Genomic DNA, 13884 nt, shown 5'->3' with positions numbered 1-13884 from the left:
TACTATGCAGTGTTTGAGCTCCCCAAGCTGCCTCCAAGTAACTTCTGTGATCAAAACAAAAGGGGGTATTACACAGGTACTAACTATCTCGGCCCACAGCGGCGGTATTGCTGTATTAACATGGTGCTCAGCCCGGTTAATTGCCTTCTCTCCTGCAGCATTGCAAGAGAGAACTAATTAGCCCAACAGGCTGCAGTAATACTGCTATGCTGCTTCCAGTGCCAGAGCAAGATTCTTCTCGTTTGCCCTTAATTACACGGCACAGGCATGTCCTCAGAGTTAGCAACCTAGTAAGATGGCTGAAGGCAGGCTGAGAGAGCTGGGGGGGTTCAGCCTGGAGAAGAGAAGGCTCCGGGGAGACCTTCCAGTCCCTCAAGGGGCTCCAGGAAAGCTGGGGAGGGACTCTGGATCACGAAGGGGAGCCATGGGATGAGGGGGAAGCGTTTTCCACTGAAAGAGGGACGGTTTAGATGAGATAAGAGGAAGAAATTTTTCACTCTGAGGGTGGTGAGCCCCTGGCCCAGGTTGCCCAGAGAAGCTGTGGCTGCCCCATCCCTGGAGGGGTTCAAGGCCAGGTTGGCCGGGGCTTGGAGCAACCTGGGCTGGTGGGAGGTGTCCCTGCCCAGGGCAGAGGAGTTGGAACTAGACGACCTTTAAGTTCCCTTCCAACCCAAACCATTCTATGATTCTGTGAAGTGATTTAGAGCTCCCCACACTAGTTTCAAGTTGTTCTTCAGCACTGGCTTGTGTTCCTGCAGGCTAACTGCTATGAGTTAAGGCTAGTTGTTTACCTCTCTTTTAGTGAAAGTTGAGATCTAAATAAAACCCAATATCTTCAGGGTCTTAATTATACAGATGTCTTGCTCCCTTCTGCATTCTATATCTGCAAAAACTGAAATATGAAGCAGCTGGAAAAAAAAAATGCCTTAGACATGGACAGAAATTTCCTCTGAGTAATATAGATTAGCTTCCTGCTATTATTGGAAAGGTGATCAGTAAAAAAAAATATTTCTCATAAAGCAAATTGAATATTTCATGAGTAAAAAGTGATTTTTTTTCTTCACAACTAACCTTAGTAACTCATAGACTCCGAAGGCATTTGTGATGCCTGTGAGTTATGAAACTTTCATACTCACGGAAGAAATGTAATAATCGCCCTTCACTCATTAGATATTCCATAGCATTCATATGATATCAATAAAAGGCATGAGTTCTCTTGTGAGTGCAAGTACTCAAAGTAAACACATAGGATAATCAGAGCCTGATATTTGATTTGTTTTTTTTTCTTGAGAAAAGATGCCTATATTAAAGACAAACTGTGATCATGCCGTTGATGGGTGATTGCTTCTTCACATGACACACCTAAAAGGGATAGATGGCTTTATATGCATCTAGTACATCTGTTACTTATATACCTGAACAGTTAACATACTTATCCTACAATAAAATACATAATGTATGCATAAAGATACATAAATCCAAGCATAACATCAGACATAATACGGTCTCTTAAATTTTTCAGCTATTCCATTAACACTTATTGTACAAGTGTTTAATCTCAATTTACAAAACATCAAGGTGAAAAACAGAGCTGCAGTCTCTATCATTCATTACAGCACCCTCTCTGTGCCTTACTTAAGGTAAATTAGATGCTGCATGCTGTTGTGGGAATGAATGGCTTGCACACAAGTTGTTACAGAACTGCGGGTGCTCTTACAACAATAGCAGAACTGAACTTTCAGTGTCTAAGGTCATGTCCATGAATGAAAACTCAGACGTGCCCAGAGTCATGACAAAAGCCTCTTTCTTATTCTTTTTGGGCTTCTCAGACAACCTCTGAAGAAACAGGTAGAGGATGACACATAATGCGATCTCTTGACCTTTCTGTTTCTATAAATATGGAGTATTTTAACATAATGCCTAATACCATCAATCCATCTTCATTGGTATTCTGCACACAAGGGAGAATGTAGGGTGTTTCAGAAATGTGGCACAATGCAGTAACTCAAGGACTCGGTAACAGAGCTGACGCTGCTGGTTGCAAGAGACACCAAAGGTTTAGCCTAAGATGGGTGCTTCACAACATTCAGAAGCGAGGACAATCCACTTAGTGCTGGGATCTTTGTGAGGGTGCAACTCCTTTTTTTCTAGCATATCTTTTGTTTGATGTGTTACAGGAGCACTCCAAGACCTTCATCCCGTGGAGTTTCAGAGAGGACTAACCCATGTTATAATAACCAGTTTCCAAGCTTGAAAACAGTCTGTTATCTAAGCTGTTTACAGAGGAAAAGATAAGGAATGAAAGCAGAGCTCTTGAGCAGCTCTTGGGAAGAAGGTACAACACGTTAAGACGTAACATGTTTAGACTGAATGCTAAATCCCTATTGTTCTAAGATTATTATTTAAATCTGAATTTCAGTCCTTCCACCTAGATTTTTCTGCAGGACTTCCATATGACGAGTATCGCCATTGTTATAAGTAGAACTTTTGTATTGGGATGTTGTGGTCAGCATGTGTTTATAAAACTATGGAATTGTGTGGTGAATCACCTGTTGTTGAATATTGCCCTGAGTAAGATTTCTGAGAATCTGTATCCTTTCTGATAATTGGGCCTGGTTTTCATTCTATTCTTGAATTCTGGCTCAGAAGCAGAGCCATACGTGTGTGCTGCAACATGTCCAGCTAGCAGAGATGAGGGCAATAACCCAAAGCTAAACCTAGTAACAAATGCTTAAATTTCATGAAAGTCCTGACTTTCTACAACAGTGACTGTCTTGTACACAGTCCTCCAAGTGTGAGTTGAATCAAAGTTTTCCTTTTTTTAATCATATATACACACAAGTCTTGAAACACAACATTTTTATCTAGTCAGACGGTAGTGAAGGAAATCCTGTGAAATCTTGAATGCGAGTCAGTGAGTTTATGTGAAATTCTGATTTTATAATGTAAAGTTTCACTCTGTTGAGCCACAAAAAGGGGAAAGAGGCATTGGGAGGAGGCTTTAGGAGGAAAACTTCTTGCACATATGGAGAGAACAGGCAATTTGCATTGAGGAATGCACATTTCCCACCTCCACCAGATCTTTGTGCTTGTTTTCACTCTGCTTCAGCCACTGCCTTTGATGCTGTAAACACCACCTTTTGGATCATTCTCTCTTTTAGGAGGGAAAGATGGGACTGTACTCTCCGAAATACAATTTCTAAGTATTACTACTGGGTGACTGCTCTCCTCAGGTCATTTCTGCAGCCTCAGATTTTATTACAGTTCCAAATCTGTTCCTTTGAATCTATTTGGTGGACTGCTTTGTTTTTACTGATTGGATAAAATACATATTTATAAAAATTAAAGGCCATAATTTGCTTGAAGTCCACATGATGGAGTTGACCCATTTCTTTAAAATTCCATTTGCAGGTCTGCTGAGGTCAGTTTTATGAGGAATTAGTAACCAACTAATGAAAAAAATAAATTGTACAAACCAGAATAAAATTGAATCGACTTTTTTTAAAGGAAAAAGAATCCTTTCAGAGCTAAAGACACTGTATATTCAAGGCAAATCAGTTTAAAGCGGATCTTCTACAGTTGACTATCATTTGGAAGTTGTTCTTTGAGATCAAGAATAATTTTCTCTGGATTATGTGATTGAAGGATCAGGGTTCATTATTGCTTCAGATAAATGCTGGATAGTTCTGCTATCCTACATACCAAGAGAACAGGTCTCCAGTTATCTTCCGTCCCTTCAAAACTGAACAAAGAAGTGTCCTCTGGACTCTGATTAGCCGTGTACCGAAACCATTTTTCTCTTGGAGGCAGAAGAGGCAAAAGGATGCACTTGCTGTCAGCTATGCCAATGAAGACTTGATGAAATCTGTGAAGTTATTCAGTTCTAAATGGGGTACCAGAATTTGGGCTAGCAGAAACGAATTTTCAGACATGTGGGAATTTTTTTGTTCGTTTCTGTTACTTCCTGAAGGTAAAATGCTTGTATTTTACTTGATTTTTTAAATTCCCTTCTTGCATCTGCTGATTTCAATTCAGCTTTAGTTTTCCCTGGCAGCCAAGAAAGGACGTTGCCTCTTTTCTCTGTAGAGACTAAGAATGAAAATGAAATGGCCACTTCTTAGGTGTGTGTTACTCCAGAAGAGGGTGCTCAAAGCTCAGAAGCGTCATGAGCATCATCTCCCTTGGCAGCTGTGTCATCTCTGGAATGCATTTCAGTCTCCCTTCAGCTTCCATCTGTAATCTCAAAAGTAGACCTACCACTGACACGCTGAAACTGCTGTTTTTCCCCCTGCAGATTTGTTGACAACCGCAAAGATATTTTCCTACCCGGGTAAGCCAGGGTTATACTGACGGTGGACCAAACTCCTTAGAATTGTATCCTGCATGGTCATTCATTCTAGATCACAAAGTGTTACTTCAGGCCGCTCTAGGGAAAAGAAATATCATAATAACTGCACATTGTAGGAATGTGTCTGAGAGAAAATGATCACGTGAGCCAGCCTCCCTACTATGAGAGATTAGATTAAGAGCAAAACAGGTGGTAGAAGATGGAATTAGTACATGGGAAAAACGGGGACTGAGAAGGTAGAAAACATGTTGTGCTAATGACTAAGCAATTTACTATGTGAATTCTTGTAACCAACCTGATCTGTGAATGAACTGCATGGACAGCGCGTGAACAGAGACTGTAAGCCAATCATATAGCTGCCGCTAGCGCGTGCTCTTATTGCCTGTCTATATATACTCTGTGAAAACTTGAATAAAGGGAGAACGATCATACTCATATTGAGATTCCATCGTTACTCCGGGTCCGTCTCCCACTCCGACATCCTCCGACATCTGGTAGCAGAGGATGGTTCAGCGCGACTGAGTTCTCCGAGACTGCGGTAAGCAGCTAGAGGAGGGGAGTGGGAAACTTCGGCTGGGAGACGTGCTGCTTGGGCGCATCAGCGGGAGCAGACAACGGCGTGAGGTCGCTCCTCACCTCCCAGGCGCAGCTATGGAAACAGAAGCTGCGGCCACGCTACTCGCTGGGATCCTCTCTAAGAGAGGGATTGAAACACCAGCGAAACTGTTGCTCAAACTGATTAAGCTGGGGCAGGAGATGGGGCAACAAGTAACAAAAGAAGAAGGGGCTATATTAAGACTTCTCCTGCATATCCTCTCTAAGAGAGGGGTAAAATACGATGAGCGTATGCTCCGAAGGTTGTTAACCTGGTGCAGAGAGAACAGATTCGCACCAGAGCCCCAGACAGCTTTTAAACCAGAAATATGGGAGGCTGTTGGGAATAAACTGTGGGAAGTGATAAGTAAAGGAGACAAAGAGGCATCACCGTTAGCGACGACATGGTGGTTGGTGTTATCGACCTTACAAGATATGAACGTGGAGCGAGCCACAGCAGCCGGGGCTTTTGCAGCATTACAACCCACGGGAGGGGGATCGAACAGGCCAGGCCCGAAGGTCTGGGACAATCCCCTGCTGATCCCCTCTGCTCCACCTGAGGCCGATGGAGGAGGCAGAATGTCAGCAGAGAAGGACAGAGCCGGAGCTGTTTGCTCCTGACATTGCCCACCCCCACCCCCACGCCCCCTCCCCTCCCCAGTCGTCTCCCTGAGATAAAAGTGCTGTTTTTGTATGTCTGCTGTGTAAGTGTGTGTGGGCGCCAGCTTATACCTGCTGATCAGCATGTGTGCTACTATTTGCTTTTTGTTGTGTGCAGTGTCGTTAGGTGACTCCACTTGAGCAGGTGTTCTGCCCGGTGTGGTACTGTTCTCGTATGCATCTAGGGCTGACACTCCGTCAAGTGAAGAAGTTTGTATACACACAATGTTTAGACGTAAGGCGAGTGCGCCCCAGGTAGATACACCAGGATGGGCTGTAGAACCGATGGAAGTCCTGAAATATTGGGGGAGTTTTCATGAGCCGACACGTTTACACTCTCGGGAACAGCTCGCCCGTGCAGGGCGTATCGCTGGTTGTTTGTTGTTTGTCTATAAGATCGTGGTTGGTTGGGAAAAGGAGTTGAGACAAAATCTATAGGATGCTCTGTATGAAAATGAGAAACTTAAGGAAAAATGAGAAACTGAGCTCTTGTTGCAAAGGCAGACTTTTATGTCAGTTGTAAGTGATGGAAAAAAAAAAAAAGAGAGAGAAAAAAAAGAAAAAAGAAAAAAAAAGAAAAAAGAAAAAAAGAAAAAAAAAAAGAAAAAAAAAAGAAAAAAAAAGAAAAAAAAAAAAAAGAAACCAAACAGGAACAATTAGATGGGAAATGTGCCACGTTAGCACAAAAGTATGCCATAAGCATTACGAGAAAGCATCAGAAAGAGAAATAGGACACCTGATTCAAAGCAGTACCATAGAGATATGTTTTTGGGTTTTTTCCTATATGTGTATATGTTATTGCATGCCTTAGTAGATTGCTCTGTGTTATACCCTGCGAGACTAAAATGAACCCAGCAGAAGCGGTCTCTTGAGCAAGGGGGTGGAATATGGGAAAGCAACAGAAAATCGGCGAGGAGGACTGTAAATACACGCAAGGGACTCGCACCTGGGTGCTGGAAAACACATATATCACACCAATTGTTATTCAGTCTCGGGTGCTTGCAAGAAAAACATTTGGATGACATAAGCCTGTAATGGACTCACAGACACCTTATCTAGCTGCTTGAGAATCTTGGCCTGTTGTGGAAGAAGATCAAAGCACAGTACCAGCAAGAACAGGGAGTCCGCATGCACTCTTGCTAACAAGGACTCTTTTGCTGCCAAGCATTCGTGATAACAAGGACTCTTTTGCTGCCAAGGATAAGTTTAACAATGCTACTAGTACCGCTATTTCTGAGTTATTGCTAGATGTAGATAGTATTCGATATGCGATGTTGCAAAACAGAACTGCTACTGGTTTTTTGCTTTCAGCTCACAGACATGGTTGTCAAGATTTTAAAGGACTGTATTGTATGAATCTAAGTGACCACTCCAAATCCATCCATGCCCAGCTGCAGGAACTGCACCGACCGAACCAGCAACTTGTGGAGACCACTGGGTGAAATCTCTTTGCTGGATGGACTTGGGGATGGGGTTGGTTGAAGCAAATTATACTCATCGCCTGTGTTGAAGGAATTTGTCTGTTATGTTTAGTATGCTGTTTGCCGTGTTTAATAAGCATTATATGATCAGTTGTAAATGCCGCTTTGCATCGTACCCTTGTACGAGTTGTAGAATATGTTGCTCTAAAAACTATGTGTGTATCCATGAGAACCCGACCTTCACAGAAGAAGATAACAAGAAGGGATTACAACAATGTAGTCACGTATCAGACAGCTGCTGTTAGCGAAGCTGGATCATGAGTTTGGTGAGACTCGCTGCATACGCTGGCCACGTGTGCAGCGACTCTAGCCTGTACTTTTCTACTCGATCCAGCGCAGGAGAGTCTGGTGGGACTCGCTGCGTGCACTGGCCACGCATGCAGCGACTCTAGCCTGTACTTCTCCACTCAGTCCAGTGCAGGATATAAGGAGGCTGTCTCGGGTCAGAGAGGGGGAGAGAGACATGAGCACACTTTGAAGGTACAGGGGATGCCCTGAAGCACTGTGTCTGTCCCGTCCCCCCCCCCCCCCCCCCCCCGGTAAGTTTTATGTTCATTAACCCCAACACCTCAGAAGGCATCACAGCATGTTGAAAAATAAGATATAGTCTACTACTGCTGCAAGACGCATTGAACACCTTCCTACAAGAATTTCAACTTTATGCCCTGATAGGACAGTGGGATGATGCACTCGCAAAGAGCCTGACTGCGTTAGAGTGGGTATTTTTGCCACATACCTTTTCAAAACCAGTAACTATGATGATTGAAATGTTACCACGATTGTTTTTCCAGGGTCGCTTGTGCTGTCAGCAACCGCAATGTATTTGAAATATTACAAAAGGATTTCTCGTGGGTAAATCCAAAGAAATTGGCTTTCTGGGCTAAATTTAGGAATCTGGGTATTTATTGCCTCAGCAGGGTTCTTTTTGATTCTGTTTTTAATTGTGTTTAGTATATAACCTGCTAAGAGCGTCACAACAAGGATAACATGTCCAAATTAAAAGCGGTTAAAAAGGGTTTCGATTGGTTAAGCTCATGGGGTATAACGGGATGGTTATCAGATTTACTAAAACAAGGGCTCATGCTACTGTTGGTTATATTATTATTGATTATGGTAGCCTCGTGTGTTCTCCGCAAAGTGACTGACATGATAGAAAATGCCATGCATAAGGTCTGGCTGGCTCAAGAAGAAAAAGGGGGGATTGTAGGAATGTGTCTGAGAGAAAATGATCACGTGAGCCAGCCTCCCTACTATGAGAGATTAGATTAAGAGCAAAACAGGTGGTAGAAGATGGAATTAGTACATGGGAAAAACGGGGACTGAGAAGGTAGAAAACATGTTGTGCTAATGACTAAGCAATTTACTATGTGAATTCTTGTAACCAACCTGATCTGTGAATGAACTGCATGGACAGCGCGTGAACAGAGACTGTAAGCCAATCATATAGCTGCCGCTAGCGCGTGCTCTTATTGCCTGTCTATATATACTCTGTGAAAACTTGAATAAAGGGAGAACGATCATACTCATATTGAGATTCCATCGTTACTCCGGGTCCGTCTCCCACTCCGACATCCTCCGACAGCACATCTTACATTGCAACACATTTTTCAATGCCTAGAACTGGCATTCCATTAGAAGAAAAACAAGAACTCGTCTAAGCCAGATTGCTGCATTACATGCAGTACTTTAGTATATTTTAAGTCTGACACACATTTAGAGAATCCAGATTCTTCAATTAATGCTTCTTTTCATAATGCAAGCTATGTGACAGTTTTTCACTCCTGCTTCTCTGTCTTTTAGCTAATACTAATATGCGTTTGTGAGGCAATATTTTGAACCTATGGAGAAAAACTGCAGTAAGATTATAAGAAGTTGGGGTGGGTTTTTTGTTTATTTACTTTTTAACTCCAGCAAGTAAGCATTTGAAGATTCCTAGTTCTGTGTAATTTGTTCCTTAGTGGCTTGCATCTATCAGAGAGACTGCCCTGGCTGATGTTTGCATCGCTGTAACAGTCAGATAAAATAATCGGTAGAGAAAGGCAGTCATCTGCAAAGCCCAAGTCAAAGACCAGATTTAGCTTTTTATAGATCTGCATTACAGATATTAAACAAATATTATTCTAAGCTGGTAAAGACGACTGTGGATGGGGTGAAAGAGATTTCTGAAAACTACCTGGGGAGGTAAACTTTCAAAAATATTTGCACGTCTTTGGAGTTTAAGAATGAGCTTTTAAAAGTACTTAGATGCTTATTTGCCAACAAAAAAACCCACTTCAGCTTAAACACTTATCTGCTTTTCAGTTCTGCACAGAAAAGGGTCCATATAGAAACCAGTGCATGAAACTTTATGTCTGTCTCAGAAATGTCATAGTGCTCCTCACAATATTCATATCTGAACCTATGATATTTATTTAAAAGCTTACTGAAACGCTATTTTTGTTACTTTGTTTTATGAAAATTCTTCTGACTGATCCAAATAATTTTATAAAAACATTTCTGTCACTTAGTATGTTTTTCTTTCTCATACAAATGTTTATAAATGAAATAGTTGTTGTACAATAATGCAAAAAGCTAGTCAGCCTTCCCAGACAAACAAATCCAACCAGGTTTGGTGTTATCTCAGATGGGTTTGAATTTAAAAGATTACATTTTCTTCTTGTTCCTTTCACTTTTTTCTTCATTTCCTTTTAAAACATAATGTGAGATTGAAAGGAGAATAAGACTCTACCTCTTTAAAATCAGTAATTTTCTTTGTTGTATATTATTTCCATTAAAAAAAACCAACCCAAACAAATCAGAAATAGCCATAACACATTAGAAGTAAGATAAAAATGAAAGGTTTTGTTTGCCATTTTTCAGTCATTGCTATTTTTTCATCCAGTTCCAACGATTTTCTTAAACCAAAAATACTGTCAGGGCAGACCCAAGAACACGGGATCTGGAGGCTTTAACAGGCAATAACTTGAAGAGGCAGAGCTCTGTCTGCTGCAAAGTTTTATTAGCTCTCCTCAGAACAGCAACAACAACCACCATTACATTAGACATAATATGTACAAAACATCATCTCCTTTGAATGGATACAAGCTTCACCCTGAAAAATGTGAAATACTGTGCCTGTATGTACTGATGTTAGAAATGGAATAAAGTAATGAAAAGACTGGTTTAACTGGACCTGTCCGATTTCTATGTTTGAAAGATGAATCTTAAAGATAGACTTGGAACTTATTGAAGGGAAGGAGGAATAAGACTAATTCCCTGCTGGCGCTCCAACTGAACAGCAGGGACTTCCACAGTCTCCTGGAGGGACAGAACAACAGAAACCATGTGGCAGGGTGTGGGGATGGCTCTCAGGCTGAGCATGGCACCGATGCTTACAGTGTACCTGCAGGGAAGAGGCTGCAGAATGAAATGGGGGTCCTTGGACATCACTACAACAGCGAGAACAAAAGAAAGAGGTACCCAAAACCCCTTCTGAGACCCAAGTTTGAAACAGGATGTGGGGTCAGGGGAGTGGTGGTGAGGATCAGCATCATAAGCGATGGCTCAAGAACATTTTCCCTTGGTCAGTCCTGCCCATCCAGGTGCAGGCAAAGGAAGACAGTCCCCAACCTCCTGCTGTCCCCCTCTCAGCGCCATCCTAGCTTTGGCAGCCCTGGCTTCAGTACCTCGAAAATGGCATAAAGAGGACCATCAGCCAGACGTCCCTCTCCCTGCCATGTCCTGTGAGATCTCCTGATATGGCACATCAATGAAGTCACAGCTGGTGGCATCTCAACACCCTCATTCCAGGGCTGCAGCCAGCCCTGTGATTCATACGTTTACTGTACAAATCATAATTAGGTTCTGCAAATGCATGCTGTCTTTGTGTGGGGCTGTTACCCCAAGAGAGGAAAGGTCAGTGAAACCTTCCTGCTGACGGGACCCCCCAGCTCACCAGAAGGCTCTGAAGGAAGTGTCGAGTGCAGGAAGGAGTTGGCAGAAGCTGCCTTCACTTTCTGCTTTCTCATTCAAGCTGTGTAGATTAAAAGACAGATGCCTTTGGTGTCCGTGTGATGGCACTATTTGAACATGCTTTTTCCCTTCTGAGTGCTGCAGTTTAACTTTGGTATTAACAAGCACAAACTTCTGGGTATTTCCAGTAGGAATTTTGCAGGATAAAAGAGCAAGAACATAAAAGCTTGCGGGGGGACAGACTGAGCAGCTGGGGCTGTAGCGGAATGAACTGCCAACAGGGAGCCTGGCAGGTGAGCGGCACATCGATGGGATTTCAATTGCACGCCAGCGGAGGGGAGCCAGAGCACCAACAGCCAACGAATTGCAAACTGGGGCTGCCTCAGTTCACACAGCCTGCCAACACAAACGGCCAAAAGCAGGAGAAGCACAGCAATGAGGGGAAGGTGAAGCACCAACAGATGGGTACAGATTGCCAATCAAGGGAGCTTATAAGTCAGTGTGCCAACACATGTGCCCAGAAGCCCAAACAATACAGCAGCAGAGGGAAGACAGACTGACAACAGTGTGCCAACTGACAGGAATAGGTCACATATGGCACAGCAATGAGGGAAAGGGAGCAGCTACGCTGTGTCAGCCCGTATGAACTGCCTTCTGCTGGAAACTATTCAGTTCAGTCATTGGTCACAGGTATCATGAAAGAGTCTTCTGGAGAGGCAGAAAAGATTTTTTCCTTTCTCCAGGTGTGTACAAAGAAGAGTTAGAGAAGGAGATGTAAATCCTTCTCTATGTAAATGTAAAAGCAAGAGGAAAGTTGTGCCTCAGGTAGTCCTGAGGCTGGCAAAATGCTGCAGGAAATGAGAAGGTATTTCTGCTCTTGCACATTTAGGGGGCAGCTGGTCTAGGGGAGTTGTGTGTGCGTATGTCTGTGTCCCTTCATCACCATGGTGGCATCATCTTTGGTAACAGCTGGTGGGGACAAATTCCCCATGCTGCTATAGATACCAGACCAGTACTACCTGACTGCACACATCCAGCTGCACCAGGACTGATTTGAGCCTGTCCCTTGCTTTCAGTAAACAGGCCTGTCTGTGTCAGCATTTCTCTCAGAAATGTTTTTCCTGGTTCATTGAAGGCAGGCGGGATCTGGCAATCAGCAATTCTTCCCAATGCCAGTCAGTCACTTTTCAGGTCATTATGCTTAAAATAATTCAAAGCTCCTGAGGCAGGATCGGCCAATTGCAACCCATGTAATAGAGCTGTGGATAACAGTAACTGGGTTCTGGTAAGCACTGGTCCCAATTGCAGAAAACTGGGACAAAGGGGCTGGTGAACACCAGGTTGCTTTTATCTGCGCTTTGTTCCTTCTCTCAAACCTCCTCTGTCCTTTCCAGTCTCCTCCCGTACCCACATGGGTTAGAAAGCACAGTGCTGTGTCGGTTCCCTTTGCCTCTCTGATGGGGGACACTCGCTGCTGCAGTAGTGTGATGTCTGTTTCTTAGTCCAGCTTTCTGCTTTGCTTCCACAGAGATCATCCTTTGTTCCGTGTAAGCTGGGTTATGTCAGCCACTGGCCTGGGACGCAATCCTGCACTGCCAAAACAATCCCTAAACATCTGGGCCCTTAGCACTACTGAACCATCATAAATGCTGATTCTTGGTGCACAGCAAGCTGGTGGCACGCTTTTGGACCTTTAGTCAGAGGTCAAAAAGCAAATGGCTGGAGAGGGTCAGAGTAGAAACACTTGAGTTTCGCCCACCCATCAGCAATCTTTCTATGGGTAGCTTCAGCGTGGAGAGCAGGCTGGGCTTTACCCTCACCCTTGCTGCTGACTGAAGGCGTTGGGCTGGCAATTAGCAACTACTGGAGAGTTCTCACAGTCCTGTGGGAAATGTTTGCTGGAGATAACCCGAAGCTACTGGAGGAACCATGTTTACGTGTCAAACACAGGGCACACTCCCCGACCTCTGTTATCAGACAAACCACACTTGTAATTTCTGGGCAAATACCTTTATTGCAGTAAGGAGGAAAGCTTTCCATATCTCAGTCTCCACCTCCAGCAAAAGTGCAGCTCCTGAAGTCCATACAGGAAGGGCAGCTCTCCTCAGATAAAGGAGAGCAGAACTGAGCTATAGCAACACTGCGACAGGGAGATGTACAGAAATAAAGTATGGACTAAGAGGATAAAAGCCTCCTTGGAAATGATTTGTGCTTTGGTGTACCTGTGGATTCCAGCAGCCATACTTTGGTTTCTCTCTCTCAAGGTTTGTCTGGAGTAATGACAGGGATATGGAGATGGGCTTGTAGGGAAAAGGCAAGATTATTTATTGGTTTTGCTTCTCTACCATGAGACTTCTCTTGTTGCAATCCTGTGCTGTTGTGCTAAGCTGAGAAAGTGAGATAAACATTAGTGACCCAAGCTCCTTCTGCTGCATCCCTGTCTTAGAGGCTCCTGAGCTTTTTACTGGAAATCGAATACTCAAATGCCCATGTCTACTCTGTAGCTAGCCCCAAAATGAGAAAACCAAAAGCAGCACAAACCTAGTGTTGATAGATCAGAAGATGCAAACGCACACAGCCATATTCTCAGCCAGCTTTTTGTTACCAGCTGGGGGAAGAGATTGATTGGCAGGAGGTATAAATCTAGACCAGAGCATCAAACACTTTACTCCCCATGCTACCTGGAAACGATGTGCTCATTTTGCTGAATTGGGGCTTTACGACAGGACCATAATTGAAGACAATATTGCTGAAAGATGAGGGAGGATTGAGGGAGGAGGGGTCCAACACGCTATGGTGGTCTCACCCCATGAAGTCAATCCAGAGGTCAGCAGGCTTTCTAGCTCAAGC

Source organism: Larus michahellis, chromosome 4 (genome assembly GCF_964199755.1).
Source record: "Larus michahellis chromosome 4, bLarMic1.1, whole genome shotgun sequence".
Taxonomy (NCBI): domain Eukaryota; kingdom Metazoa; phylum Chordata; class Aves; order Charadriiformes; family Laridae; genus Larus; species Larus michahellis.
The sequence above is the reverse complement of the archived record's forward strand: the minus strand, read 5'-3'. Positions refer to the sequence as shown.